This window comes from Poecilia mexicana, unplaced genomic scaffold (assembly GCF_051168715.1).
Source record: "Poecilia mexicana isolate PSO_F unplaced genomic scaffold, ASM5116871v1 scaffold_1, whole genome shotgun sequence".
Taxonomy (NCBI): Eukaryota; Metazoa; Chordata; class Actinopteri; order Cyprinodontiformes; family Poeciliidae; genus Poecilia; species Poecilia mexicana.
This window is the reverse complement of record NW_028263370.1, coordinates 5,189,226-5,195,376: the sequence shown is the minus strand read 5'-3', so window position 1 is coordinate 5,195,376 and position 6,151 is coordinate 5,189,226.

The following is a 6,151-nucleotide window of genomic DNA, read 5'->3' as shown; positions in this document are numbered from 1 at the left end:
GCATGTTCAGCATAAATAAACAAGAGCTAACATGAAGTTGTGAGTCCAGAGGGAGCCCACGACTCTGTGAGGCCCCACGTTACAGAAAGAAAACCTGTCCAGCCAGTTCTGTTGCTGTTAAAACTCTTTATTTCCATGTTTAGGATCTTGTTTCTGTCTCGGTTACGGCTTCATCTGGGAGCATAAAAACGTAGTTTCTTTCTGCCTTTTTTTTTTTTTGCTTTAAATTCCTTTAAAGAAACAGGACTGGCAACTTTTGTTATTTACCAAATTATATCAGTTTTACATTTATGTGATTAACTAAATGCATAAAATGTTATTTATTTGTTGTGAACATCCATCTAATCAGGCTTGTCTTAGCTTCACTGGTAAACATTTACAGATAAATGTGTTTAATATCAGCAGCATAATTAATTATGTTTTATTTTTTTTGAAGCCTTGTGCAAGTTTTTGATTGTGTGTGCAGGTTGCACCAAGTTTTCCAAACTACTACCTGTGAAATTTGTTCCATTACTTGTACACTTAATTATCTATTTAGTCTTACCACACATTGCTGGTTTAAAAAGTAACGTAGAATCAAATTCCTTTTCTTTCTGCAAAAGTGACGCAAAATGCATGAAACAAAGGTCATTCACATCAGGAAACTCCACATGGTGTCATTTATGGAGAGAAAATATTATATTTTGATAAACATTTGGGCTAACTGCATTTAATCTGACCAATATGAAAAGAGTTTGTTTAATTGGCTAAAAAGTGACATTTACATGTAGACACCAAAAGAGAGAACAAAGCTGAATAATTCATTTGAACTCAGCGTCATTTAGTTGGATCCGTGTCAACTTTCCTACCCTGCAAACTGCAAAGAAATTCTCCTTTTCTTAACACACTTTTGTCTTTTGGAGCTGCTTTTTAAACAACGTTTGTTCTCCCTCCGTACGTTTGGTTACTTCTGATGAGACGGTTGCGTAAGACAAATAAAACGCATCACCAGAAATGTACGCGGGGCATAAAACCCGTTTAATCTAAAGTCCCCGCAGAGGAACAGCTGCGATCAAAGAGCCCAGAGCCACTCGCTCAACCTTAATGTGTCGACAGTGTTTATGAGCTGCATGTAAACTGTTCTCAGCTGAGGTTTAAATCATTAACCGTTTACAGTCCTGATGTATTTTTCTATGGCTGCCGTAACACTTGTGGATGGAATAAAGCGGTCAGATCTGTGCGTGTTGATCACGCTCGGGCCGTATGAACGGCGAGTGAGATGGAAAAGGAGTTCCTTATGTAAACACGAGGCTGCCCAGAAAGCCTCTGTTGCTGTGTAGTGTGTGTGCGTGTGTGTGTGTGTGTGTGTGTGATCCCCTCGGTGCTCGTGCAGAACCATATCTGGGGTGCTCAAGTGGACAGATGGGAGAAGTGGCCGAGACTAATCTAAAAGGGTTAATCCACTTAATAACCACCGGGAACAACAGCAGGTTATCTCAGCGGCAAACATGTTGTTTGTCAGGCTGCGGAGCTCCAGGAATGCCAACATCGTTCAGATGAAATAACAGCATCGTTCACTCTGCGAACCCGTGAATATTCCCATCCCGCAGGCCTGTTGGCAAAAAACAAACCGGTGAGTTTTAGTGGCATTTTCAATTAGCCAGCTGAACTCAAAGTGGCGCACAAATCTAAACCAGAGGGAATGTGATGCTCGGTTTTCACATTCTTCACTCTGTTACCCCTGAATAAATTCTATGTGTTACTTAATTACAGTAATAATCCAGATGTCTTGTGAAGACATTTGTGTTAGAGGACAAACAGCATCATGAAGAACACAGTGTTCGTTTAGAGAAGCGGCCAAGAGGAGAGTAACTCTGGCAGAGCTGCAGAGATCCACAGCTCAGGTGGGAGGACATTTTAACAGGACGACTATTGATTATGTGCTCCACAGATCTGTTTTTTAATTTTTTTTTTTGGGAGAGGGGTGGGTTACAGAAGAGTGGGGCGAAGAAAACCATGAGAAATCCCATTTTCAGGTCCCTCAACAAAGAGTAAACATCTGAAAGGAGCTGAACGTTTTGTCTAATGTAAAACGCTACCTGTGGCTGAAAACTAACTCTACAAATGTGATCGTCTATCGCATAAAAACCTGTACATATACCACGAAAAAAGTGAATATGAAGACTGTCCAGTATGGATACAGCCAGTATAAACTACATCAACTACAGGGTCTGTCAGATGTAATGTTTCAAGCTTTGTAATGTATTTCAATCAAATCCCCAAATGTAGAAAATTACTCATCAGTCTGCAATGTTGTAATTTACATACATATGTGTAAGGTTTTTTTTTATTATTATTATTTCACAAAATAAAACCCCAAAAATCTTGGAAACTTGCTCAATTTGGGAAACCTTTTTCATTCTGAAATGGCTTTATTTTGCTAAAAAATAAATAAATAAATAAATAAATTTAATATTTGGTCAACTTCACTTCCGCTGGGATTTTAAAAACAACCTACAACAAAATGACAGATGCCCACCAGAGCATTCGTTTGACCTGGTCGGATTGTGTTCATTTGAAATCAGCTAATAATCCGAGACCAAAGATCCTCCAGTTCCTCCGCAAACTACAAAGAGAACCTGTTTTTTTTTTTGTTGTTGTTGTTTTTTTCAGTGGCCTGGTGGAAGCCAGTGGAAGTGCAGCTGCAGCAGTAATCAGGCGAAAGGCAATAAAACATGGTGTCAATGGTCAAAGGTGCAAACGATCCCAAAAAACTTGTGCAACCAAAGCTTCGAGGTTATTGCCCAGGCGCAGCTCAATGTGACACAGATTACATAATGTCCACCTTTGACTGGAGTTCAGCACAACTGGAGATGATAACGTTTAAAGAAGCTTTCATTCTGAGAAGAAGATAAAAGCCCAGCACTGACGACCGACCGCATGGACTGGAGAGAGTTTCTCACACAGACACACAGAGTCAGCAGAACGTTTGCCTTCTGGGTTCATTCATCAGGAATCAGAAACGAACAGCTTGATCCTGTTTGTGAGCTTGTTGCATATTTCAGGTCGGGTTAGAGGGCTTGTTGAGCTGCTGATGATGCAGCTTTTATAGGTGAATATCAGCTTGTTATAATTTTATTGGCATTCAGCTTGGCTGATTTTTGTTTTTTTTAATTATTCTTTAGCCAAAATACTACACCAGAAACAAGCAAAAAGAATAAATAAATGAATAAATAAATAAAAAAAGTTTATCTGCTGATTTCTGCTTGACATAAAGATTTAGACAAACTCTTAACGTTTCTCAAATCTTTAAGCTAATTTGCTTTTATTGTCCATATTTAGGTTCCTTTGTTTAGTGAAGGTTATTTCACAGCAATGCTATAGTTAATTTCTATCATAACTATAAGTTTCAGGCTCAGGATTTTTTTTAAGCCCTGCTCGTCTCCTCTTGGTGTGACTTGGCCCAGTTGGGCCTCAGAAACATTTACCTCATTTATGGCTCCAGCAAATACCGCTGAACATGATTCATCACCGATTACAGTAAAAGGTTGACGCAGTAACGTGGAGTGCCTCAGATCTTCACCGGTCAGAGCAAAAGGAGCTGCTCCTCCTTTCCATTCATAAACCTGTTGTGTTTGTGGTAGATTTCATACTTAGATTATGAAACAGGGTGAAAAGTGATCCGACACACACTGAGCTGAGCTGATCGCTGAGACCTTTCGAACTTGACAGACTTGTTTGCGCCGACATATCGACAGAGCTTGTGAGTTCCTGCCAAGCAGAAATTATTCTGAGTTTGTACTTCCTTGAGAAATGTTCTGTCTTCACGCTGCTGGCTCCCCTTCACAGGTTGAATAAAGTTGATACCTAACCTGAAGCAGATCATTGCTTTGGTGACTTCATGTAAATCCAGATTAGTTGATCATGGAGATAAATTCTGGTTGGGCCAAGAAAAAAAAAAGAGGGTTTCTATGGCCATCAATTGAATCTCAGTTCATTTTCAAACATTAGAAATCTTCCTTTGTGGCTCCTGCTAGCTTTAGCCTCCGCTGTCAACTAGTCTGGATCTAATCTAAATGAAGATGCCAGAAGAGAAACTGATGCAAATTTAACCACAACAAAACAAACAAATAGTGCGACTCTGACCTAATACCACAGTTCACATTTCCTTTATTGTTCACATACGGTCAAGGAAATTGCTGTAATCTTAACAGAAGCAAACGCTAACATTTAACACGTTTCTTTCCCGCTGCTCGGGGAATAAAATTCATAAATATCATCCCTTTGACGCAAAACGGGAGCCAGTTATCGCACTTTAACGGTATTCTGCCTTGTGGAGCCGCATGCTTCCCAGCCAGAACAACTTTTATTTTGCTTTTACTTTTTCAGTAATCCCTATTTAAGAAATCCCAACGGCGTCTCATTCGCTCTCAACATTTAGCCAGACAAAAACATTTTGAAGGCTAGAGGCGAGACGATCCTGCCGCAGAAGGCCCGTCTCCACTCAAAGGCCAGCGTGGGCCACTTCAGGCCATGTGGTTACAGATCAAATCATAAAAGTGAAGCACTTTTTAGGATTAAATAAAGTTCTGAAAAACGTTAAATATCCTGAGCCGTCCTGTGTTTAATTACCTTTATTGATCCGCGATGTTCCACGTTGAAATATTTATGGAGCGCTGTGCGCCTGAGCTCACGGAGCTGTGGGAGCCATTAGCGTCGCTCCGCTTTCAGCACGTTTGTTCCGTCCACGTTCGTGGCACCAGTACGGATGTTTTGACATGGAAACAGGGAGCAGGCTGACTCAGAGTCGTCCCGCAGAAACGTGGGAAACTTGCGGCGGTTCCCACGTAGCTGTTTGTCTGAACTGAGTCAGATCGAGCTGCATTTTGTTGCATAATGCCGGGGAATTTTTTAATTATTCTTTTTAAATGAGCAAATAAAAAATAAAAAAACCAAATATGATCTGAAAGCAGCGGCTGTACAACATAGTCAGCTCTCTCAATGTTTTTTTGCCACGTTTATATACATTAAGGCGGTCCCTAAGCGTCTTGGTAATGTAAATATTTGTTAACCTTCAAATTTTGTGACATTTTGGCCTATTAAGGGGTGAGGGGGAACAAAAAAATAATACTCTGTCACAGCACCAGCTGGAAAACAGTGAAAACAGCATCTATGTTAGTTTGTAATGCAACAGATGGCTGCAGAACAGCATTTTCCCCAAGACACACATACCAGTTCATAAGCAGAAACAGATCCAGTTCCACCGGTAACAAATAAAAAAAAACTGAATGCATTTGGAGTTCATTGGAGTTTATTATGTCTTGATGAGGTCTAGTGACTTCTGGAGGTTTGTTGACACTTTAGAGGTCAAAATACTTTCACTTTCTGATGACATGAAGACGAGCTAGTCAGGTTTTTTCCCCCCCTTCGCCTCTTTGTTTACAGTGACTTGGAAAAGAAATAAAAAGGAGGGATAGTGATTAGTGATCAATTATACTTGAATGGAGCGGAGGACCAACATGTCCTTAGATACAACTACACTTGTAATTATTCACCTAACTCTTTACCAACTCTGGGTTTTAGAAGACAAACAACCGCAGGAGGAACTGATGCAGGAGAAAAAAGCAGAGTTAATGGCAGCAGCTTTTCTTCTTCTTTCTTCTTAGCCTCAGCGATTGTAAGCTCGCTGCTCAGCTCAGCAACGACTCCGCTAGACGTCTACCATCTTTGCACTCGCATTAGCTGACCTCCGACCTTGTTGGTTCCTCAGCTTGTGCGGGTCATGCAATAAGTGGTCCCTGTGGGGATCTGTGCAGAACAAATGCGCTATCAGATCCTGCCTTTACGAGACGGTAGATGGTGCTCCGCACAAATGCAGCAATTATCCGTCAGACGACAATATTTCCCCCTTTTATAAGAGGGGAGATGACAAGACGCCGCATAAGATTATTCAACACAGTCCAAAAAGAGACAAAACACTCATTCTTGAATGTGGTTAATATCCAGAAGGCGAATATAAATTACTTTACAAACTTTTTCACAAAATGATGATCGTGAAACTGCCAGATTTCAAAGATCAAAATGCTTGAAAGTGAGTGAAAGGCAGAACAGAAGCAACACTTGGCCTCATCCTGCATTATATACCCTGACGTGCACACCTGCAAGCGACATG